The 26,657-nt window shown below is 38.6% G+C and overlaps 1 long non-coding RNA gene across 1 annotated transcript; it reads left to right on the top strand.

The window, feature by feature from the left end:
• LOC115346254 lies at positions 1 to 23,418 on the top strand. Its single transcript, XR_003925074.1, has 3 exons — positions 1 to 88; positions 22,014 to 22,110; positions 23,407 to 23,418. It is a non-coding gene; the product is annotated as an uncharacterized LOC115346254 (long non-coding RNA).
• The last annotated feature ends 3,239 nt before the right edge of the window (positions 23,419 to 26,657 follow it).

Below are 26,657 nucleotides of genomic sequence, written 5' to 3'. Positions count from 1 at the left end.
GGAGATGGGATTAAAGATTTTACAGTACTTGATAAATCAGCCAGTTCCTCTCTATTATACTGTCCTCCAATGTCCATCTTCCGTAACTGTGCGTATAACTTGAAAAGTTATTGTATGTTTTCTGTATAATGGGACAGAACAAACCCATGCTGTAAGCAATTAATATAGTGCTTTTTCTCTTTTTTTGCCAGGATTAGCATTTTTTTGGATACAGCCACTTGCCTGATTTTGTAAAACAGTATTTGGTATTTCAGAGATGCTCTGATGGAAACAAACCTTCTACTTCTTTCTTAGGAAAGCATAGATGTTTTCATTTGGTGAGGCTATTATTTTAACCAGCATGGTTTCATATTCTCCAATCAGTCTGAGTTCTAGATGCAGATGGATACATAAAGCTCAAGAGGCAACTCAGTTGGAAGTGCTCCCTCTCCTTTGTAGCTCTAGCCAGAAATCTGCCCTGGGTCACAGTCATCCCTTCCTCAGTACACAAACCAAGCCCAGTCACACTGGAGTGCATCTGCGCAGTTCATATCCCTTCACCAGACTGTCACTGAATTTTCTGTTTGCAACAAATTTCCATGAGAAAAATTCCATTTGGTTTTGAGTTTTGGTATGACAGCTTAGCCAATAATTAGTGTGGGCAGTTTGAACAGTGAAGCAGGAGATAGCTGCACATCCTTTGAATCTTATTTATATCATACTGTTTGTTCTTTGTACTCACTCTGAAGAGTCAGGATAAAAATTGGGTTATTTATACAAACCTGCCCTGAAGGAAGAATATTTGAAGAGACTGTTCCATTCCTCTGTCTCAGCAGTCATTCTTTGTCACTTCTCCTTAATTTTTGAGAGTTAATTGTAACCATTTCAGTCTACATATGGGAGAGACAAGAGTCTGGACTGAGTAAATAAATTTCTTCCTCTAAACTTGGGTTTCTCTTGCATATTTGGTTTTGCTGTCTCCTAAAAAGCTTCTCAAAGTGTACACTTGTGTTAAATTGCATATAAAGACTGAGACAGATACTTTTGTGTAAACATGTCTGATTGTTCTGTCTGCACAAGCATGATTTTTCACACTTAATGGGGGTCTTGTTTTTTCCTCATGAAGGCAACTGAGAGGGGAAAAAGGATGTCTTAGAAATTAAAGAACTGGTTTGAAACTTGAGAGAGCTAAGCACTAATCTCAGTCTAGCTAAAATTTCCCATGTAACTGGAAGTCATATCAGGGCTTCTGTGCCACAACTGCAGGTTTGTCATCCTGTACTTACTCCCCTGTGACTTACAGGAGTAATTTTTAGCTGATGATTTCCAGCTGCCTTTGCAAACCCTTTGTGCCAACTTGTGCTTTCAGTAAAAGCCTTCCTGTGCCATATTTCTCATTCATACACATACACACCCACTCTCATTTCAGATTTTTACTGTCATAGAGTCAATGCAGTAAGAAATTATCAAAATTATTCTTCATGCATTGTAAGCACTAATAAAGATGTGCTCCTTTCAGGATCTGCTTTTTGTTAATGCCAGAGAGTATGGAATAAATGCCTGTGTAGGCTGAGATTTTATGCAATTTACATTCAATTGCTGAAAATGTTTCTTACCTCTTGGGTAAACATTATCAGGAATATACCATGTTTTTCCTTCAGACAAGGTCATTGATGAGAAATGAACAGAAATACTGTCAGCCCCTGAATCAATGTAACAGTTTTGACGAGTTGTTTTATAACATGCTGCTTTGCCACAAAACAAGACAACTCCTTTGCCAAATAGGAGCGAGTGTAACAGTTGTTACCTTTCAACAACTCTTCATTTCTGATCAAAAGATAAGGAGGTAATTTTTTGAAATCTGTTACTCCAAAAAAGCTTAGCTGCTAATAGTTCCAAGAATCCTTTCTATGTGTATGCCATGTTCATTTTTTGCAATGATCAAAAGTAAGGGAACTCTGCTGATCAAAAATAAAGGAACATGTTATTTTGACACTTTGAGATAAACTTTGCTTTCTGCACTGATGAGAATTCGGAAATTGTACATGACCCTACAACAATTCAGTAAGTATATTAAAGAATGCAAATCTTCAAGCTTGTAAAACATCCACAGGGAGAGAGGACTTTGCATTCTCCTTCAGGAGAACAGGATTTCAAATGCTGTAAATTATTTATGGCCAGATAGTATATAAGAAAAATATTTAATGTTTACACGTAATGTGAAAAAAATAGAAATGTGAATCTTGCCTCAGGTAAATAGTAGCTCTTGACAGAATAAATTTACTAGTCACAGGCAGAGTTCATGTTTGCCTTTTAATTTTTGGTGGGGAGTGACGCAGACAATTGAAATAATCACTGAAGAATGACTACATGTTAGCAGAAAAGAGGATTTCTCTTCAGCCATTTCGAGAAGAGCAGTAAGTCTGTCTACTGCAGTTGGAATTTGTTCAGTGTTATATAAGCCAAAGACATACTCAGTAACCATCTCTGCTCACATATGACTTCGTAGTAAGATTCTTCTGTGTGTATCTATACAACCCTGCCACAAGTGCTACTCTATACTTACATGGTTACATTCATACACAACATAGCAGATCTTAAATTAATTTTTAAAAATTCTCACAAAACCATTAGAAATATCTGACAGAAAATGCCTGCATGAAAAAAGCCTGTGACATTCCAGGCATATGAGAAACCAGTCCTGACCTTTCTCTTTGTATTGGTTGATCAAGGTGAATAGCAGCAGCTCCATTTATGTAAGACTTCCAGTAGGATACTAACTGTATATTATCCTATGTAGCTTCTATGGTAAAAGATCAGTTAATTATTTGGTCAAATTTCTGAAGCTAGTCTGGCACCAGCAGATACTGGTTTCTGTTCACCTTCATATTTATTTAGTTGCCTTGGAGGAGAGAATAAAGGTCCCTCACGACATGATGATTACTATCATTGGCTTGGTGGTGGACTTGCAGCTTCTAATCACTGGAGGGGTTTCTTCTCATTTGTTCCAATAGATAGATGGATCTGACAGAGCAGAGAAAGGTTTTTTTCCTTTTTAGTGTATTTTTTTTTCCAGATCAACGAGTAGAACTGGCAAAATGTTTATGTCAGAGTTTTTATTTCTAGGAAACTGCATGTGTGGGCTGACCAGAGCTGTTCATGAAATTACATCTTTCATATATCTATTTCTGCAAAATATATTTAAAAAAAAAAAAAATCACTTATGCCCTCTTGTCTATGTTTGAATCATCTATCACTTACCTCATCATGGAAACTCTTCTAAATTAAACTGTCCTCATTCCTGCTCTTAGGAATTGTTGTTGTGGATATTTTGCTAACATCCAGTAGAGCTACACTTACGAGTGACTGCAGAGCTGTGTGTAATTTTGCCTCTAGTAGCTCAGCACTATCATGTTCCCTCCTGCCTCTTGTCCGTCTGCTCTTTCCAATCCTGTAATCACGTTCCCTTGATTTTCAGCTGCATGTGCCTGGAACTATCCTTCTGATCTTGTATGCAGGCACCCTCTCTCTCTTCCTTTGAATTCCTTGCTGAAACATTTCTTCAGACAATTATTTCTACCCTTTATTTATAATCAGTGATCTCTCCTGAACTGTTGCTTCTTGTCTTGTCTTGTTTTTATCTCATATCAGATTATAAGAGCTTTGAGTAAGGGAATATGTCTTGCTATGTCTTTGTAAAATGCTTCATAAACTTACAGTGACAGCAACGATAATTCATGGTATATTTCCACTCAGATCAAGGAAGTACTGCTTACTTATTCTGGGCAGCACACATTCCTGTGGGCTACTGAATTCAGGTTTATCAGGGCACTAGACTATCCTGATAATTAAAATTTGCTATTGTGATCATCAGAAGTGGTGTGACTCTTCCTTGCATTAATTCATCAAAGTTCCTCCTGACCTAAATATGTCTGTCAGTGGCACTGATGCAGCTGATACAGGGTACGCTGGCTTGCTGCTCTGATAGTGGTGGTGGGGGAAGTAGACAAGAGGAAAGAGAGGAGGCTACTGTCTCTGCATGATTATTAAACATGCCGTTTCTTTTTTTCATTGTACTTGAAAAATAATTTCTGTCAGATGTTAAGAAAGGCAAAGCTAGCTTTTGCCTTCCATCTCCAGCTCCATGGCAAAGGAGCTGCATGGAAGCAACTAGAACTTCTTCTAAGGCATCATTTTCTTTAAGAAAATGCAGAAAGGCCAATTGTTCTCTGGGAACGAAAAGTTGAAGAGCTATCCTGCTGTACAGTTTTAATGGCTGTATATGCTTTGTTTCATACTATTTATCAGAAATTCAGAGCTCATGCCAAGACATTTCTGTGCCTTGCCAGAGTGCATTCAAGTCAGAGTTTCACTACAATTCCAAAGAGGGAGGCTAATAAGTTACAATAAAACATTATATTCTACCTCCAAGTTGTCAGTGACTGAATGTTTAAATTGCAGTAACTAGCAAGTGGTATTTTTCTTTGTGGAAAACAATGGAATTTTTCTCGCCAGTATTACACTATGATGTTTATAGCAAATCATGGGATACCTTCAGTACTATAAATATAATCTGCTAGTAATACATATTACAGTCCTCATTAAACTTTTAATAATAGCTACAATATTTGCTGTGGAAACAGCTCTCTCCCCCTAACGTGTTTCATCATTTATCCATCAGCAGAAAGCTGAGTTGAATTTCTTCATAAAATGAATATACCCATTCCCCTTTCCCTCCCTTGTTACCATTCTTAGTTTGCTACTCAGAAATGGAGCTGGGTCCCTAATTTAAGAAACTCTGCATATACCACTGATTGCCAAAAGGCTTTGTAAAGTGTAATAGAGACAAGGGTACCTTCTCAGCCACATTTTGTCCCAATAGAAACCCACACCAAGTATTTCTTTGCAAACCCTCTAGTAGTGATTTGCAATAGTCCAATTTAGAGGTCACTTAAGCATGAAAACAGTGTACAAGAAAATGTATAATGAAACAATATCAGTAATAGCATATTTAAATGAACAATATCAGTAATAGCATATTTAAAATGTTTCATTAAGTCTGAATTGTTATATTGTAGTACTGCTGTGAAATAGCTACTACTTTCTGTAACAAGATTTCTTTTATATATGTATTATTGAGACTATGCATTTGCACAGAAACCAAAGTATTTTAAAAGTCAAAATATTTTTATTAATCATGTGGTTTAGAACATTTGTATACTGGATGACTTGTTTTATACGTCTTTATATAGTCAATAATCCTAGATTAGATCCAATTAATATAAATTCAGTGTCTTTTTTTATGGACACAGTGTGAGGTTGAACATTTTGTAGTCTCGCATATTAAATTAAAACAATTAAAATACTTTTTTATTGCTTTCAGAAAACTATTATCACAGCAACACAGATTTTCAGTGTCCTGATCTGAAGGCATGAAATAAACAAAGAATCCATTATAATGTATCTATTAATTTTATTCTTGCTAAGCAAGGATGTCCAATTTACTGGTGCTGTGCTTTCAGTATTGCTGAATAGCACCAGGCAAGTGTCACTCCCTGGAGAAAACTCATGAGTGGGATATGGTGAAGACACGTTGCTTTCCTTAATGCATACATTGTGGTGGAAGATAAGCGAGGTATCGATTTGGGATACTTCTTCCAACTTGTTATGTAGAGGCCTTTGGTTCTTTCCAGCTTTTCTTTACCTGAAATGAGCTAGTAAGACAGAACCAAGCCCATAGTTGAAACCAAAATTTCATGAAATGGCCTGGGTGGCACTCCCTTGTTTATAGCAATACCCAAGTTAATGGTATGTTAGCTGGATTTAACTGTTGAACAGCATAAACTGATCTAATTCCATTAATACAGTATAGCTATGTAAAATTCTACTAGTTGAGGATCTGGTCTAATAAGTCTTTCATTCTGCAAATACAATCATACTATTTAAAAATTGTGTGGGGTTTTTTTTTTCCCCCTTTTCTCCAGAAAAGTCCAGTGCAACAAAACCCCTGAAAACCGACTTGGCTTTTGGAAGCACCAGTTTTTAATCTATGGGCTTCTAAAAACTGGAACGGTTTTGGCTAAAAACTGCTTCAAAAGAAAAAAAAAGTCCAAGGCTCTGGTCTACTTATATTTCTATTTTTAGCTGATATGTAATAAATCCAGGGCAGATGGGAAGACATGCACTTCCAGAACTAGCAGAGAGGGTGGAACTTGTTCTGATTACCTATACTGTTTCTAGATCCAAAGTAATGCTTGTATGGCTCCTCACTATGTTGACTTGCTAACTTAGGTCAGTGGTGGTTTAGGCAATTCTGTACTCACTCCATTGTGTAATGATGTAGCTTTATAAAGAGAACAGAAACCAACAGAAAACCTGCATGAAGTGATGGAGATTTTACTATATCATCTAATAAAAATTCTTGTTATTGTATTGTCAGTTTATCCTTTGCTGGCTCCAGATTCCACATCATCAGATCAATTTTTCTTTCAGCTTCCAGGACAGAGCAATCTCGTAAGCACTGTCTCAACTGCATGACAAGTGCATGCTGAGTTTTCTTGACTTCTGATCATCTATTCCAGGCAATGAATCAATTCAATCTGCTTGAATCACTCTGATTTTATTTTGGTCTGGAGCTCCACATTTCCTTCCCAAGGAAACCACGGGGATGAAACACCAGAATGTTTATGTGTGAAGTCAGAATGTTTCTTCTCATCCTTTAGTCTCACCAGTTAAAGATAACTGTAGTTGCTCTTCGCTTCTTATATAGTCAATTAAGCTATAAAATACTAGCATGGTTCCATCAGGAAAAAGAAAGAAAGAAATCAGCTGATGTCTGTCAATATACATTTCAACAGTCATTTCAGATTGCAAGATTCATTTTGTCCTTAAATTAAAATTTGTGTGAAATACGAGCTTTTTAGAAGGCCTAAATCAAATAGGAGTGTCATCTACCCAGTGTCTTTAATTTTTCAAGTATTAACTTTTATGATTATGTAGCTGAAATGTAAAGTTAAAAAACATTCATATGGATATTTCCTGTGGGCTTTAGCCCACAAGATTGATTGGCATGGGAGAAAAACAAAAAGTACCAAACAGAATGCAGCATTTTGGAGTTGTTTGCTTTGTTGGACATGTCTTTTATCGTGCATCTCTGTCAAGCAAGGTTAAAAAAAAAGCAATATTGAAACTGAAGAACATTTCTGCTCTTATCTGCACCTAATTATACTATCTTTTCATTGTGCTAGGTATGTCAAAGGACCATGGATATTATTGGTGATTTATCATCACCCCGTTGACAGTGGCGTGGCATTACTGCAGAAAAGAAGCCAAATTCAACCTTCAGGTTATCCCTCTTAAAATTGTATGCTCGTTAGCATCAGTCTAATGGACCTGTTTATGATACAATAATTTCTCTCCATTTGGCCTGCATCTGCTAGACTTATCAGGTATTTTTTGAGGACTTAGTGCTTTATGTGTTTTAGTCCCCAGGAGCAGAAGCACATAACAGCACTGCCAACTGAAGATTACCATAGGGATCTACTCAAAAAATAGGATGTTTTTCTCTTCTGAGGGTGAAAGGAAATAAGGACAGTGACAGGCTGCAAGAGGATGGATATATTTGTAAACTGTGACAATAAAAGTTAACACTGTAGCAGGAACCAATCAAGCATTCAAGCAGCAAGTCTGGCAAATACACACTCTAGCAATACTGCACTAGAAGAGTGTGCATATGACAATATGCAGTGCCAAATTTGCAGGCTAAGAATCCTTTTGTTCCACCTGCCTGTACAAGACCAAAATATAGTATTTATTGCTTGTATTGAACTGCTTCTACACATCTCTAGTATGAAACTTCCAGATCCACTTTTGTAAATAATTGATAGTCTAAATAGGCACAACAGAGGTAGAAGGCATGATACTAGTATGTATACTTTAGAAATGGCTAAATGGAGTTAACATTTTAAGGAAAGCTGGCACAAAATAACTGCCACAGACCATAGCTAAAACAAACCTTGATTTTTTCTAGAATACCTGGGGTTTGTATCCAGAAATTTTGTCTAGGTGGAGTTTGAAGACTGTGCACACAATTTTCTAAGATTTCAGAGCACCTGGCCTAGCTGCTAACAGTCCAGAAATCCCAGACATATTTCCAGTGACTCTGTACAGCACAACTCTACAGCATTTATGTAGCAAGTCTGAAACTTCTGAAAGCAAGCATCATATTTTTGTATACATGCTGCACAGATGGTCTGCATGTTTCTGCTAAATCTGATGGATTCTGAATGCATCAGACTGGAGTGCGCATGCACAGGCCATCTGTGCGGTGCAACAGTAGTACATCTGACACTTTCCAGGAACATTGGACTCAATATGCATACACGTGTATAGCACAAGGGCGTATTTGTGTTAGGAAAATCCTGTACAGAAAGATGTTTTGAGTATCTAAGTGAGGTAATGAGTTCTACTGGAAGTCAGAGGCAGAGAAATGAAGTCCAAGTCTCAGTCCACCACAGTCACCACACAAACACACAATTTCTAACGCAATTGCAGTATGATTCCCAAGCTCAGCATAGATTTAATCTTTTTCTCCCTTACATCAGACCTTTCCCTCATCATTCTTATGCTCTGCCACTGCATAGTTACCAGATCATATTTCTTTATTTGTTTCTTTTTCTTTGTCATCTGCCATGCTTTGTTTGATCTGGTCCCTCCTGAATGATGTGTGGGTGTCTTCTCTAATCAGACCTTACAAAGCCTCATGCAACTTGGCTGAGACTTCACACTATTGCTCGAGGCCCTTCACCTCAAAATACTGAAGCAGACTAAATAGCAACGAGGCAACACATGCTAGATATGTATGTCCTGCCACTAATGATTGTGGGTAGCTATTATATGGAGGGTATTCTTTCTGATGCCCTTGATACATATATGGTAGGAGTCATTTTCACTGCCAGCTTATCTTTACAGTGTCAGACTTTCAGCTTTAATAGGCTCATTAATCATCTGTGTCATTCACTTTCCACTCCTTCCCTGAAGCTGCTCAGCGAAAGTTCTGCTGCTGTGTTTTGCCAATACCTTGGTGTTTTGACAAGGGAATGTAAATCCCACTATCTAGTGGTTGCTGAACCAGAGAAAGGTTTAATTGGGTTCAATAAGCATCACAGTCTTTGGATGCTTATGAAGAGCAATAATGTGTTTGTCTCAAAGACGGACCCAAGGGAAAGCAGGTTCTGTTTATCATCTAAACGTCCACATTCCAAACAAGCAGTGTTGGTTCAGGCCTTGTCTTGGCTTGTCGGCTTGGGATATTTCACCCCAAGCACCTTTCATTTCCTTTTGAGTTAGCTGCCTGCACTATTTCATCCCAGTTTGACTAGACTCATATATGGTAGGGTCTGACTCTCTCAAGATTGATGTTCTTAGATTTCTACCTTTAATTTTCATTCCTGTCTTCACATTTGACCTAATAAAAATATATTTACTGGTTCTCAGTTTTCCTTTCACATTTGTAATCAATCAGACCTGATGTATTACTTAATCCTAAGTCAAGTATTACTCACTCACTTTGTGGTAGACCCATATACTAATAGTCTTCTGTTAGAGCAGAAATCAAATCAGCAATGGTAGCATTTCCAGTATACCTCAGTCAACGATTTTAGGAGATTTTAAGAATACCAATACTTTTTCCCCTTTGTTGAACTATTTCCATCTCATTTATCTTGTTTTCCATCCTAGCTGCATACAATTCCACTGTCTGATTTTTTTTGGTTAATATTCTATTCCACCTTTCGTTTTTTAATATGTGTTTTAAACATCTCATGAATAAAAGCTACTGGAGGATGGTTTCATCATAGGAAAAGCTACCTTCTGAGCTTAATAGTCACCTTCACAATTCTCTTTCCAACCCTTCTTCCTAACCCGTAAGCACGAACCTTAAAAAACAAAAAAAAAGAATATTACATTGAAAACCACCACACTAGAAATCACCAACTGATTTTTACAACATCAGGTGTCCTGAATTAGTGCCCACATATACTGAGATCTGAATGAGGACTGAAGGTCCTTAAAGTCAGGCCTTGCAGTATCCACATTTTAGTTACCAATCCCTGGACTGGAGTGAAAATTTAATTGCCTCAGTTCGCAGGCATATCCTCACATAGGACACAGGATGACAGCAAATTTAGTGTACTATCCAAGACAGCCAGAACAAACTTCAGATACCTTGAGAAACCTACAGGATAACCCTGAGAATAGGGAGTTTATTAAAGGCTTTAGGGAGTTGCCTTAATCTATCTAGGATCCAGAGCCCAGAAACTGCTCCTGAATAAAGGTACCTGTATCTCTTTCCTTCCCTATATACCTCCTCCCTCCCCAGAGAGCTAATAGCAGGAGGAACCTTCCCACACACTTCCTTAATTGCAAAAGCTGCAAGATAAACATACTGCTTACCTGAGAGAGGTTGTTCAAAGCTCTTGCTCTTAAGAGAGTGCCCTAGGTACCAACTCGGGCTATTCAGGGTAGTGACATCCTGTCAAAAATATGTATCTGAACAGGAAATACTTCAAAATGCAGCAGCACCTTAAGGACACAGAAAATGAGTATTTGACTGTGTATCATAACTTTTAGAGCATTTCTTTAGAAGTACAGAAATCCCCACTAAATTTCTAGTTAAGGCTAAGCCTCAGCTGAAGATGTGAGAACCAGAGCAGCCATCATCCATCTCAGTAGCTCTTAGATCCTTGTACCAAAAAAAGGTCTAGGTCTTGCAAATTCTGGGTTTAAGCTCTGATTGCACGAAGATCAGCAGAAAAAAACCCCTTAGCTCAGCTAATTGATCTGCTCTAACTAGATACCTAGTTAATAAGTTTTTGGAAAACAGTATCAATCTGCTCCAGTTGGTCTTGAGAGAACAGCTGACTTCTATGCTATATGAGCTCATTCATCTTCCCCAGGGTTTTTAATTCATGGCTTCTAAAGATGTCATTTGGTTCTGTCAAAAACATCCTAAACTCACCGCATTTTAAGTGCATTTGAAGTTTCTGCTGAATCTGATGAATTTTTGAAAATTTAATAAATGTCTCACTGTCTGGACATGCATTCAAATAAGTGTTAGTAGCAGTGTAAAACTGAAGTGTCAAACACTTCTAAGCAGTGAATGCTTCATTTCAGCCATAAACATATGTTGTCAAAGGTCATTAACTTTCCTGTTGTAATGGATTAGGCAGTTTTTCCTATACTCTGAGAGCTAACAGCATCTTTTTAATCTGTGCGGGACAGTGAAGTCCTCATAGGAAGATTTAGGGAACTACTGAAGGAATGAGGTGGTCTACAGACACTTCAGTCTTTAGTCCAGGGTTCCATACTTCATTTTAAATAAAGTGCTTCACCACTTTGAGGTGGAAGAGCTGTGGACTGCTATTTCTTAGTGTTCTCCAATTTTCAAACACTTAAAAACTCCCTTCCTATTCATCTTTCATTTTATGTCTGTTGACAAGTTTAAGAACTATCACTTTTCCCCAAAGTTGGAAGACAAGTGACTTTGTTCAGTGCCCAGAAGTCATCTCACTGTGGATAAGGGTTTGCTGAGGAAACGTATGACAACAGAGGCTCAGGGATAAGCAAGACCACTGAACAAGCATGATAAATTTAAACAGCTCTCTTAAAGAAAACAGAGTACACGCAGAAGACACCATATTGATAATGGGTATTTGTAATAACTATGAGTTATAATGGCCTTGGTTCCGCACACAAGAAAGCAAATATAACGTAAAAGCTAATTAAAAAAAGATAATTAAAACCAAACCAGTCAGATCCAGCTTCTTCGCATCAGCCCTGTCTTTTCCCAAACCAGCACTAATTCAAGGATTCCTTGGGGAGGCCTGGGAGTTTAAAGTATTCAAGATAAATTCCCTCTCCCAACGCTTTCCACTGTGTTCAGAAAGAATTGGGACTCTCAAGAAGTACAGTTCACAGAATATATTTTTCACTAGCTAGAGAATTTAGAGGCACTAGAAAAAGAGACAGTGACTATTCAATGGACAGTCAAGAAAGAAAAAAAAGTAGGCTGGAGGGTGGGAAATCCAGATTGGGTCAGGTTTTGTATTATTGTTAACCAATTGGCAAAACAGCAGCAGGAAGAATGAGTATCTACTAGAATGTGTTCTAATAAATATTCTTTTGATTTATTTTTTAATTTGAACTCACTCTTCTACAGTTGCAGGAAGTGTTTTGTTTGACTGAGCTTGACATGGCCTATGTGGTTAATGATGTATCTTTTCATCAAAGGTGTATCTTAGTATGTGCTGTGATTGAAGGAATTGAGAAAGTACCGCTTATGTTTTCACAAAGTCTTAAGTAGGAGGGATGTGAGCTTCCCCTAAATGACTCCCGATTCATTCCATATGTTTTACAAGCCATTTACAGTAGCCAATAAATACCTGCCTTGGTGTGAATGTAGCACTTGGCCATTTTTTGATACTTTACACCAAAAGGCCCCTTACTATATACATATCCTCAGTGAGGGGTAGTAAGACTGTGCAACATCAAGATGGAATAATTCACCTTTTTTAATTACACCGAAAGCATAAAGTTAAGTTGAAATGAAAGCTGGTGTTTTAACTCTGTCAGGACAAACTTAAAAAAACCAGCAGATGCTGGTGTCAGGGTAAGTTTCCAGTAAATTAAAACTAATCCTTAGAGTAGCAGGAACTTGGTTTAGGACATACCCCCTCCATTTTTAATTATCATTTTAATTTCAAGTGAAATGGTTAGTGAGGTAAGTGGCATACCAGTTTCCAGCCATTCTGAAATGACAAATATTTAGTCACTTCTGTTAAAGGCAGCATTAAAAAAAAAAAAAGGTGGTATTCTTTCAACTGCCTGTTCCTGCTAGGTTCCTCCCCTGAAAAGCAGAGCTGTGGTGCTAATCAGATAATCTTTGGGAATAACTGGAACAATGTGTCAGCCATGAGAGGAAATAAAATGAAGAGCTGCAATTGGATTATGCATTCTTCTCATTACCCAGATTCAAATGCCTGATGAACGCTGTATGTGCAATGAAAGGAATGTCAATGTTGCATATAAAGTAGCAACTCAAAGTGTCTGCAATTCAGATAATGCTAGACTGTGCCTTCAGGCACAGCCCCAAGCAAGGGGTGCTCAGGAAGCTGCCCTGTTCCTCAAGAAGCCTAGGGAGACATTGCATCTCCAAGCCACACTCCTCCAGGCCTGCACTGCTCCTCTCCCGCTCCAGGGAAGGAAATAAATGATTGCAGCTGACATTCCTCTTCATGCCTGGCCAGCTATTCTGATCATTAGTAAGCAGTGGTGTGGAGCCAATTCTATGCCCATTCTCTGCCAATTCCTTCACAGGGGGAAGTATCTGGAAAGCAGAGTCTGAATGTTACACTACTGCTGAATCCAAGATTGGGCAGGCATTAGCCAGTGGAGGAGAAACTCTGCTTGACTGAATAAAGGAATAATATCTGGAGTAGCTGATAGTAGAGGACATGTCATTGCCATCTGAATTGTCATTTATATCCCGATAGAGTTACATATCTCGGTGAAGTGACAATAACATGATAGCGCTTGGATGACTAGGAGAATAGTATAATTTATCTACTGAGGTGATCATCTTATTATCAATGTGGGTAATCCAGGCATCTGAGGAGGATTTTATTCAATCTGCCTTCCCTTAGGGTGCAGCTGGGAACTTGAATCTGGTTCTATTTGACAGAGAGATATCATTACAACATTCTTGTCATTGAGAAGATTCTTGATGAGTATTTACTAGGACTGAAAAGCACTCCTGAGAAAAGAATAAATTCTGTTCTTACCTTAGGAGTAATTTATTTGTAAAGGCAACCAGCTGTTGTTGCAAAACTCAACTTCTTTTCTATTTAAAAAAAAAAAAATACAAAAAACCTCAGCAACAATAAGTGGGCAAGGAATAAAACTTCTTTGGTCTGCTTTGTTAGTTTAACATAGAGAAAGACAGCATGTGCCATAAAGCAAGTTTCTGCTACAGTAGCATGTAACTTTTAGCACTATTTCTATCTAGCTGAATATATTGACACATATAGAAACAAATAGCTGTTTTCCCTCTTTTGTTCTGCAGGTAAGCGCTGAAGCTTCAGAAGTGTTTTGTCCTGAAACTAGAAGTAATACACACAAACTTTCAACTTTGGAATCTCATCAGTCATGACAGAGATTGTACTCCAATATGCAAAAGTGCACACAAAGGTACTCTAAATACATTTTAAAACTCACTGCAGCCAACAGAAGTCTTTTCTTTCATATTAGAAGACACAAGGTGAGAGACTAATAATGTGTGTGTAGAGAAAAACAAATGCCCTAAACATTAGGACATAGAAATTAAGTAACATTAACTGGCCTTACCACAATAGCATCTGAGACTCTTGCACATGTACATGGTACACAAGTTCACTAGGTCACATGAAAAATGTCACCTAGTTATCAAAAAGCTGCCCCTCCTTTAAAAAGAGGCAGGAAAGTGACCTCACATTATGAGCAAGAAATAAAATAGAGATTTCCTAATATATGGAGAAGTTCTCTATTGTTAGGTAGTATGAGACTTTGGGGTAGTAACTAGCTCCTACTGGCACATATCTGTGTAACATTGAAGATTACACCCCCCTGTCAGTTTACTTGTTACTAACTGCAATTGGTGTCCTTTCAAGAAATAGTAAATTCATGTATTTTCTTTAACCCGGTATCTCTAATCCTTGCAGTGGAGGAACTGCTAGGTTTTCTGTACTCTTGAGAGTATAGCGTGTGCTACCACCTAACATGGAAGGCAGCTGAAATGGAGCTCTTTTTATGAAACATTGTAATTCTGCTCTACCTTGTTTACTGTTTTCTGATATTCAGTAGAAAAAGGCAGCCAGCCTGAAAATACTTATTTGTACTTTGTCTGTAAAATGGTGCCATCAGATCTTTTATACTCTTCTCAATATGCAGATCAATATACAGATAATGCTGTCTCACCTGTTTTGGGCTGTTTTTTAAAGCCAAGATAAAAACCTTAAAACTTTGTTACCAAGCGACCACAATACTATACAGAAACAACATGCAAGAGCAAGAAGATACACTGAGAATTCCGTAGTTTGACTAATAACTGAACTTATTTAGTAAGAATACATCTCTTACAGCATTCATTTCTTGCTAAGACATACAGTATTTCTTTGCTTTAATTCTTTTCCTCAAACGCTTACTGAATGATGGATGTCTCAGGCACAAATCTTTCTGCTATATACATACATTACTGCAGTCAGTGGTGTTGAGCCTGTCTTGAATTTTTGGACTGATTAAATATTTGGTAACTTAATAATGAAAAAAGTGTTCTGGATTAGAGCTTAATATCAAACGTGCGGACATTTTCAGGGAGAACTTTCTCCACAGGACGAAAGGAAAAGAAACACTTAACGGTACTGGTGCCTGTTATAATCCTGATATACTTAGAAAGTGGCATAAGTGAATAAACTTTCAAAGCTTGCAGAGATTTACATAGAAAAATATACACATGCAAGAAGTATTCTCTTTATGAGGCCCAAGAGACTTACTTTTATAGGTAAGCATACTCTAAGCAAATTGCCAGCTAGTTTATACAGGTGCACAGAGCAGCCACATAAAAAAAGAGAATTGTTTTATGGAACCAAAACTGAGATGTTGAAATCATGCCAAACAAGGAAGGGGCAGCCCCATCCAGCAGACTAAGCAAGTGATGCTATAGATTCATAAGCAAGTAACTAAGCCACCCACACTGCCTGCATAGTCTGCCAAGAAGACAGATGGTGCTACTTGTGAAATATCTTCAGATGTTCCTCATAGTTTACAGCATACATTTTATGGTAGAAATAAATGAAAAAAGTAGTCTTTTATTTCTTACATTTTATTGGCTACAAATGTTAGGTTATGTCCTTCTAAATCAGCCTACAGAAAGATCTGCACCTAATTAAACCCTTTAAATAATTGGTAGATTTTAAATTGCCTGTGGAGATTTGATCTCCGTATTTGCAATTTAATCTCAAAGGCTCAATCTACATTTAGTTTAGTTAATCTCTTTTGTAGGCAAATGCCCAGTTAGGAGCTCTCCATACCTTTTGGACCTGCTCAGGCTCAAAATACCTGTGCTAAATAAACATACTTTAAAAAAAAAAAAAAAAAAAAAAAGACTAGAAACTGGCCTGCTTTAATGGCGTTTGACATTCTGCCTCTAAAAGGTGATATTCTGGCATTTATATTATAGATTTCACTGGAACAGCTACCTGTGCTTGCATTCACAGTTTTGGGATGACAGTAAATAGTGCAGTGAGGTCTGCAGATCACTTTGAACTTGGAAGATTTAGAATATCATCTCAACTATAATGAACTGAGTTTCTCTCCTTCAAATTGCTTATGCTGTACGGTTTTCTTTAAAATATTGTAGTTTAAATATCAGGTCACTGGCATTCATATGATTAAGCTTTACAAGCACAAGAGAAACTAAGTGACTTTTTTATATCTTCTGGGTTTTTTTTTCAAGAAAATATAATACTTATCAAGTATACAATACAAAAGAGGATTTTACATAGACAGGCTCTTAGCTTCAACAGAAGCGCTTACTTTTCATGGAAGACAATCAGTGGAAACTTAATGGAATCCCACAACACAACAAGTACTAAATGAAAGGTGAAATAACGCTTACCTCCTGCCTCATGGCCTTGATGCAAGTAATCTCCACACTTTCTCTCCATAGAGAGGTAGCCACTGAACTAGGATTCAGGATGTGACCATTGCCAGTAAATGCAGGTCAGAAGCTGGTGTATCAATCCAGTGAGCAATGCAGTGTGACCCACAGCTCAATTACAGAATTGCTGAGTCCGCTAGCAAAGTCCTTAGGACTCCATTACCAGAACACAGAAAGGGCTGTGCTGTAGCTCTCACAGCACATACTGCCTTTTGTAGGTGACCTGAAGGACTGGTCAGATCTGACAATAAACCAATATGGATCCAAAATGCTTTTAAAATTGTTTTCCCTGTTTTCATTCACATTTTTTCACATTATAATCTATTCCCATCCCTCCTTCTGTCAGCACTGAATTCAACTTATTAGCAGCATTCAGTAGAGAGAAAAAAAGGGCATGTGGCTCATCCTTAGCTTCATCCTAGCATTATCATTATATACAAGTTATTTTGTTTTAGAAACCCATACACATTCATCACAATCACACTCATTTTTCCACCAAAGATGAGGTATATAGGTAGCTACTATTTTTCAGCCTGTGTTTAGTAATGGTTTTTAATCTCATAATCACTGGTGAACAGTCTGCAAGCTTTATGTCAACAGACTTGGATGAAATATCTCCATATAGAGAAAGATACTGTTCTTTTACTTTGGAGCTTTTTGTTGCTGTTACTTTTTAAATCAGTTCAAGATCTCTTACATCCCCTATACTGAACAGTTATAGATATATTTAAGAGCTGAAAACTGAAATTTCAAAGCTCAGCTTAGTCAGCTTTTAAGCCATTCAAAGAACATAATTTTCTGATTCCCATTTTGGGGAGGTTCGGTTTTTCTTAAACATTACTTTTTCTTAAAAAGGCATTGTAATTTGAAAATCAATAGTACCGTGAATGTTATTCTACTCCAGATGTTTATGGGAAGATTGACATGAAAGGAGCTATGTGACACAATCTGCTTTTGTGTTTCTTCCCAGTGGAGCCCACTCCAGTCCCCTCCCTCAGAGGCTCCAGTGACCACAGATCTCACCGTCCAGCACAAGGGTATCCTAGCCTTCCTCCTCAGACACTCTCTCGTTCCACTTCCTCTGAGCAAACAGAGTTCAAAAATAAGAATCAAACAAACAAACAAAAGAATAAAAAATACAGTCATCCAGCAAATAGTTTTGAAGGACTAGTCCCAAGGCCTATTTTCTACTTAATAGTTATTTAGCCTATCTCCCCTGAGCTCAGCCATCTGATGGGAGGCTCACATAACCATCCAGCTGTTTCCAGTCCCCAGCTACCGTGGAGATTTTTTTCTTTGTCCTCCTTTTCAGCAGGCAGCTGAGCTAAACTCTCACTAGACTTGATGCCTGTAGTAAGACAGGGTTAATTGGCCCTTGTTAACCTGCTCTGAGCCAATATGGCATTTGTAGGACCCCATCTCATATGCGTTCATCTGTCTCACCACCAAAAAGTCTGTGCAAGTTTCACCTTTTTAATGAAAGCCTTGATACAAATCGCTTCACAGTGCTTGCACCTACCCTGTCACAATCAGCCACCCATAAAAGTGCTAATCAGATGTTACAAATAAGACTCATTAGAATATTGGGTGCTGGTTGTATCTACTTCAAAGGGGGAAAAATTGCTGGAGATTGAGGATTCATACCGAGTCCCTGCTTAATAATTTATCTTCATGAAAGACAGGTATCAGGAAGCACGCACTCTGCCAGGATATGAATCCACTGTCCTGAGCACTTGTGGGCATAATTTCACTTTTTGGAAGAGAAAGTATTCCAACTGCAAGGCAGATTTAAACACATTTCAACTTACTTTCACTCTCTCCCCTCCCACTGCAATTGTTAGCTGTATCTTATATATCCTTCCATATCTTCTTTTCTAAATAGCATATGGAACCATATCCACCAGACTGTGTATGATCCTACTTTGTTTGTCATGTGCTTCAGTTTAAACTAGCCTTGAATAATCCCTTACTCTCTAGGTGCAATGATTAGGACTGTGTATAAGCCCTGCCAAACAGTGTAATACAAAGGCAGAGTCCCTCTCTCCCTATGCAAGGTCACATATGTACATGCAGGGACTGACATAATTTGCCTCTGTGAATTCTTCAATATGTTAACTACCGAAACATTTAAGCTAATTAATTCAGACATAATAGCTTGGAAGAATCAAACATTCCTTATTGCAGAAGAGTGGCTCTATGGAGCTACAGATGTTGGCAAATCAAAATAATGCTATATCTTTAAATGCTACTGGAAGTGCAAATTGACAGCCTGGAGATGTCACTTCATCTACAGAAAGAGATACAGCAGATACCCTATTATCTGATTTACACCAGAGCAAAGTGTATTGGGTTTGTGTGGCAAGGTTTTGGTAGCTGGGGGGCTACAGGGGTGGCTTTTGTGAGAAGCTGCCAGAAGCTTCCCTTATGTCCAACAGAGCCAATGCCAACCGGCTCTAAGACGGACCCGCTGCTGGCCAAGGCTGAGCCCACCGGTGATGATGGTAGCGCCTCTGGGATAACGTATTTAAGAAAGGAAAAAAAAGTTGCTGTGCAGCAGAAATTGCAGCCAGAGAGAGGAGTGAGAAGATGGGAGAGAAACAACCCTGCAGACCCTCAGGTCAGTGAAGAAGGAGGGGAGGAGGTGCTCCAGGCGCCGGAGCAGAGAATCCCCTGCAGCCCGTGGGGAAGACCCTGGTGAGGCAGGCTGTCCCCCTGCAGCCCAGGGAGGTCCACGGTGGAGCAGATCTCCACCTGCAGCCTGGGGAGGACCCCACGCCAGAGCAGGTGGGTGCCCGAAGGAGGCTGTGACCCCACGCGAAGCCTGCGCTGGAGCAGGCTCCTGGCAGACTTGTGGCCCCATGGAGAGAGAGGGGAGCCCACGCTGGAGCAGGTTTGCTGGCAAGACTTGTGACCCCGCAGGGGACCCACGCTGGAGCAGTCTGTGCCTGAAGGACTACAGCCCAGGGAAGAGACCCACACCGGAGCAGTTTGTGAAGAATTGCAGCCTGTGGGGAGGACCCACATTGGAGAAGTTCGTGGAGGACTGCCTCCCGTGGGAGGGACCCCACACTGGAGCAGGGGAAGAGTGAGGAGTCCTCCCCCTGAGGAGGAAGGAGCGGCAGAGACAACATGTGATGAACTGACCCCAACCCCCATTCCCCGTCCCCCTGTGCCGCTGGCGGGGAGGAGGTAGAGAAATTAGGAGTAAAGTTAAGCCTGGGAAGAAGGGAGGGGTGGGGGGAAGATGTTTTAAGATTTGGATTTATTTCTCATTATCCTACTCTGATTTGATTGGTAATGAATGAAACTAATTTCCCCAAGTCAAGTCTGTTTTGCCCGTCATGGTAATTGGCAAGTGATCTCTTCCTGTCCTTATCTCGACCCACAAGCCTGTCATTACATTTTCTCTCCCCTGTCCAGCTGAGGAGGGACGTGATAGAGCGGCTTTGTGGGCACCTGGTGTCCAGCCAGGGTCAACCCACCACACAAGAGTAAAAGGACATTAGTCATTTTCCAAGGTAGGAACAAATCAGCTGCATTCTGCTTACATTTATTATCTAGCTACACGTTTTCAAGCCTTCTCAGAACTGTGCTTGCTTTTGCTCTCTCTTGCTATGGCCATTACTTCATTTGCTCACTTATGTTCCCCCTCCCATTTGAGGTTCCTTCTCCTACTTCCTTAGAAAAATTATTGGCTAATTACTGGCTAAATGACTGTATTGATTTCAGGAACTGCCTGAGTAAAAACCAAATAAGCAGCCTCAGGAACATGGAATTTCCTTGATGCTCTGATCCTCCAGACAGTATTTCCTCAACCTTTTTCTCCTGACAGTCTTGATGAAACCTAACTGTTACCTCTCATTTATTTGGAGGTACGAGTATTACCACCTGTTTTCAATGCAGCTCCTACAATTCAAGATGCAGGAAGCTACTTCCAGTAGTAATCACTCTGATGTCACATCAGTTTAGCTGAAATCAAAACAATAAATTCAGAAAAAGGAAACTGACTATTAAATGTAAACCGTACCAAGGACTGCATTCTTGAGCCTACTGTGCCTTCATTAGAGCATTGAAATAAGTGACATGCAGAATGGAAAGTGAGCCTTCTCCTCAGAGCAGTAAAAAGGACTCAAAAACTTGCAAAAGAAACAAGGCTCGTTAAAGCTTTTAAGAAGTAAAAAATACTCCATACATTCTAAAAGGCCAAATGCTGTTTCCATGAAGAATCTTAGTTAATTTTCAAACCAGCTCCAAATATTTAAAAGTAGGGAAAGAATATCTGTTTCAGCAGATATATACTTTTAGTAGATTAATTCTATCTGTCTCAGAGATAGAATTTTTATTTTGCCAAAGCCTTCTAATGCATGGTGATGAAAAATAATTCTACCTTTCAATTTTAGTCACAGAGTATTATAACCGTGTCTTGTGATGATTTGGAAACATAATGTCTTTTTTCAGGCCTTTGGTAACACAAATAACAAAGATTCGTATTTGGAATTTATTTTATTATATTTTGTAATTATGCAAATGAGGTTGTATATCAGCATTAATCATACTAATTGAAGCTATCTGTTTCAGTTTGAAATACTGAATAATTAGTCATTAACAATGACTGGTGAAGAAGCTTAAATCAAATAAACTTGCACTTTAGAGAAGCAGCTTGCAAAAAATATTCTTTGGGAGGGTTGATTTTATTTATTTTGGGGAAGTGCGTAGGCACAAATATTTAAAGCCAGATATTATTAGTGAGAAATGTTGTAATAATGTCTTTCAAATGCATTCGTATTTATAAATCCAGTATCTGGAGTTACGAAGAGGAAGCTAAAGTGTATATATCATTTATTTTCTTTATATTTCAAAAAAGAAGATGAATTGGCATCTGTCTCCTTTCCTAGTAAATAAGCTATTTCTAATTAATTCATCTGTGAAGGAAATTTCTAAACAAGCATTCCCAAAAGCAGACATGTTACAAAATGAGATTGCTTCCTGCCACTGAAGCTCTAAGTGTATTGCAGCTTCAGAGCTACACTCTCGCAGAGTACAGCTCATCAGGTCACTCTGATCTGAGGCACTAGCTGTGCAAGCTTTGGTTTGTATGTCTTTCTCAAAATGAACTCTGTCGCTCAGTTCAAATGGTTCAGCAGCAAATTGATCTTTCCAAGTTCATACTAACCCAAACTCCTAGAAGAATTTCCTCCTTTCCTTAGACCTTGTGCCTTCTTCATTAACTTTGATATAGGCTCCCTGCCTCACTTCTGCTGTTTCTTGTGCTTATCTTTTACAGGGTAGTCGGCAGCTTCACCCTTTTAGCAGGCTTATCCAAGCTTACACTGTAAAAGCTGTTCTCATCCCCAACTAGGAAGAATCGCTCTGTATCAAAGGTGAGGCACGATGCAGTCAACTTCCACTGGCCAGTCAAGCACAGGGAGCTGGCAACTAGTGCTTTTAATGGTGACGTTGACCTTGTCTAGGCTGGAAAGAATTAGTCTCTGCAAGTCTGTTCCAGTCAACACGTATTTCGTGTCAACAAATGAAGGGTTTTTTGGCAATAAGACTTCTAAACGCTATCTTGTTCCCTGAATAAAATAAGCTGCATCATCAGTGGGATGGGGTTTCTTTGCCCTTTAGAGTTCATTTGTTTTAGGGAGGAATTCCCGGTTTTGCTAGGTCGTGTTGGTCACGTTGGCTAACAGTTACAGCTCTAACAGAAGGATTCTTTTGTAGTCAGGAATAAAAGAGAGGACCGTCCAAAATCTGGTTCTTCTCATTCAAACACAGATGGGCAACGTTAGGGTGAGTGAATTCCTCTCTGGAATGCCATTCCCTTTCCCCGGACTGAAGAGCACAGATGTCTAACTTCGGTTAGATAGGTAAAGTTAGCTCAGGCAGTTTGTACCCAATTATTTTGCCGGTATTGTGAGAGGCCTAACATAGCCATGCTCACACCATCCTCTCTGAATAAACTTCAGGTAGGCTGCTTCACGTGCCTCTCAGCATGGTAGCCAGCAAAGCTCAAATATGAGCCACGTTTAGATCTAGATCAAAAGCACTCTGTGATTTAAGCTAGCTTCTTTGACTTTACACTGAAATGGAGCAGAGGAGACAGGCTTAAACTGCTATGAATAGGAGAGCAGCAAGCAGCAGAATAGCCTTTGTGCTGCACACAGGAGCTAGCTCTTCTCCGGGATATTGTTCTGCTATCATTTTCCAGGCTCAGTTAGGGCAGCTGGAGTAAACTACCCAAATCCAATTATTTCATATCTGTATTACAAATTGTGGGTCAGGGTCGAATTCTCCTGCATGCTGTACGAACACCCAACAAAAAGTATCACTAAACAGCCTGGACCTTGATGAGTCCGGGATCCTGCAAGGGAAACTAAGCAAGGGGAATGTCACTGTGGCCGAGAAACACACATAAGACAGAAGGAAGTTGGAGGCAAAAGGAAGCAACAGAGATGAAAAATGATTAGAGACCTAGGTAACAAACATCCTGTGAACTCCCTGTTTCTGTTCTAATCATCTGGCTTGTGGCTGTCTCGGGGTTTTTTTTTCCTCTTCTCCCTCTGCCCACATTAACTTTTCCTTGTGGACAGGACTCTTTTTCTGGTTTATTTTTCTGGTTTTGTTTTGTTTTGGTTTTTTTAATTATTATTTGAAACTGGGTTTTCTGTTTGTAGACTTTGGGGACCCTATACCATTTATTTGTGCTAAATCATTCAGGACACTACAGGATCCAACGTTGGTTATTTGACTTCTATTTTAATACTAGAAATAAATGTTATTAAATAATAAATTTGATTGTCTACTTAGAAGTGTTTGTCTCCTCAAGTCAAATGTTTATTTCTTGCTTTCTTAAATCTTTCTCGCTAATAATATGACATGTATCATGGGAAATTGCTCACTATACCAGAAGCAGCTTTAATAAAAATCTTTCCATACACTCATCAACAACTGCTTTAAAACTATGCACACAAAAATTAAGAGCTATCATTCAGACTTGTGTCTTCAGATACGTAAGGGAGTTTTCTTAAGAAAGTTTCCTGATCTTAAACATACACAGAATGCAGTTCTCTGTTTCACTACCTGGGTTTCAGAAGTAATAGAATTTTGATACAGCTAAGTTAGTACAAGGATTACAAAAACATTTTCAGTGGTAAGACAAGGGGTTTATTTCTGGTATTTTGTGGAAAAAAAAAAGGGGGGGGGAATCAATAAAAGCCTTTACCATTCATTACTGTGAAGAAAAAATAATTTGTATAGAAGTTACTGTGAGCTTTAGACTAATGGTCATAACCGTAAATGATATTGAAAAACAGATAAAATTAAATAAAGACTTGCGAAGTATAAATTTGCTGCTGGCAATCTAAAAAGGATTTTCTTGTTACTCACCCATGGGATCTGGGGTTCTATCAAGGAAGCTTTCCTACTTGTCATACATCATTTCAAAGAGACATATATAGCCTGGAAACTGCTTTAAGGCAGCTGCAAGCAAGTGTCACTTTGAGTTAAATGCATTATTAAACTGTTGGGAAATTTCACATCATGGGTCATTTATCTATGCTAAATGGGTCAAAAGCCTCTACACATGCCTAGATAAATGAGAGAGAAGAGCAAAATTCTCCCTTGGGAAGTAATACGTTGCCAACCTCTTAGAGTTCATGTTGTTATTTTTAGTAGATATGAGAAAAAACGACTTGCTAAGTATACTAATTCATAAAACCAGGTGCCAAATACCCACAAGAAAAGGTTACCAAATATCCCCATATTTTGACGTTGCTTTATGCAAGATGTCAGCAAAATGAAGTATAATATGCTTTGGTTCTCTCTCTTTAATTGCTGATTACATAGTCCCAAAAGATGCACACTGAATAATGTGTATTTTACTAGCTCAGTTGCTTTGGAAAGAAATAGTGTGCGCACTTTGAACAAGGCATACAGGTAACGAAAACAGAGCAATACAAAGTTTCTAAAACTTTGATGTGTTGTTAATATATGATTTAATTTAGTTGCAGAATAGTCTTTGCTTTAGTAAATCCTATAATGCCCCTGGCATGTTGCTGGGCGTTCCCAGATACCGTGACATGCATCATCAAACACATTAGAAGCTAACCTGGTAGCCAGTTTTAGGAAATAAGCAGCAACGTGAATCCATACCAGAGAAGCGAGCTAGAAACAGTTCTTCACAGTGCATTGGTATTCTTTCATGTTGAAAGATTAAGTTTTCCATCTCCTTGCACATTTGCCCATCAAGCAGACCAGTCAGAAAAATAGTTGAGCAAACAATTGCAAAGGCAGGGCCGTCCTTTTGATTAGAAGCAATTTTACTTTCTCGGCAGCTGATAGAGGGGAAAAAATATTTGGTATTGGTATCAGTTCATAGCTCTGAGCCAGCTGAGTTTACATGAAACTCGGCATGTGTTTCTGGATCAGAGGCACTGAAAGCACAGACCCCTCTTCTGCCAGGTGACCTCTACAGATTCATGGAGTCAGATAAGTCTCTTTCTCAGCCAGATTATGGGATATTTCATTACATACATTCTAGATATTGGGGAAGGATTTTTCACTTTCACACAAGAAGCAGGTTTACACAATTGCTGATGTTAATGACTAGATCTGTGAAAACAGCATAAAGCTGGTTTGGTTACTCCTACCTGTGGCAGTGACATTTCTATCAATACACTGGCCTCAGCCCCCAACATAGTCAATCCTGAGCTCTGGGCAGCTGATTAATTTAGTATCTTCTGTTTTTCACTGTTATGGCCAAATCAGAGAAACCTAAGAGCACCGGCAATCCAACAAATTCAAGGGGGAAAAACCAAGGTCATGGGTGGTTTTCCTATCAAGCTCAATGAGAGCAGCATGATGATGAAGTCATCAGATTTATTTATTTGTTAGAAGAAATTTCTATACAGCATGGGGAATAATGGAAGTTTTCATGTATTCCTGGCTCTAAAAATCCGAACACTTTCTTGGCAGTAGAGAACATTTCAAAATACACAAAATCCGTGGTGTGAGAATTACTTTGTCAGCATTCATCATCAAAAAGATCTCTGTTTGATTGAGACACCTACAAGGTTCTTACTTGCCATAGGCCAGCACAACAGCAAAATTCAGAATGAGCTGATCCGAGAACCGAATTTACTTGTATTCTAATTCTTTAGGACATATTCTCTAGCATAACCTCCTGGAGCAGCAACATCAAAATTTTGAGAGGAAATCTGATGGCAAACACGTTGCCTCTCTTAATCCACGGATCTTACTGCATTTCAGTCTGAATGAGCCCATAAAACACATTTCCGTATAGAACTCTTCTGCAGAAAGCATTTCCATGCCTCATTCTGGTAAAGATTGAGTACAATGTTCATTGTCTGTGTCTTGTTATGAGACCTCGACTGTCACAAGCATTTATAAAAGGCTGACCAAGATTCCGACTGATTGCACTAACCTTTCTATCAGATCTAACACATGTAATACTTGCAACAGCAATGCAATAGGAATTCTGAAAGCAGTTGAAAATTAAAAAAAAAAAAGACAAAACTTTTAATAGAAGGATTATGACTTTATTGAAATATATTTTATATCCTTCATATTAGTATATGGCTCAACTCTTCATGAGCTTTGCTCTGAAAGCTCCAAAGATAAAGTGTATGTCCTTAAGAGCTGCCAAAATTCATCCAACTTCATTTCAGCAGGAAGCTATCTGCTTTCATATGATTTTTTTTAGCATCAAGCACAATTATTTAAACTACTATATGTAATACCAGTCATTTTGTTAACTTTCCCTAAATCATGGTTCATGATGAGATCATCACTGAAGTTCTATAGAGCTCAGAGGGCTGATTTTTAATCACACTTGACTAATTTAGTACCCATCAGTGTAAATGGAGTTAGTCAAGCAATACATATAGGCACAAAGTCAAATCCTTGC

Source organism: Aquila chrysaetos, chromosome 9 (genome assembly GCF_900496995.4).
Source record: "Aquila chrysaetos chrysaetos chromosome 9, bAquChr1.4, whole genome shotgun sequence".
NCBI classification, from domain to species: domain Eukaryota; kingdom Metazoa; phylum Chordata; class Aves; order Accipitriformes; family Accipitridae; genus Aquila; species Aquila chrysaetos.
Note: the sequence above shows the minus strand (reverse complement) of the source record. Positions and strands in the feature narration are given on the sequence as shown.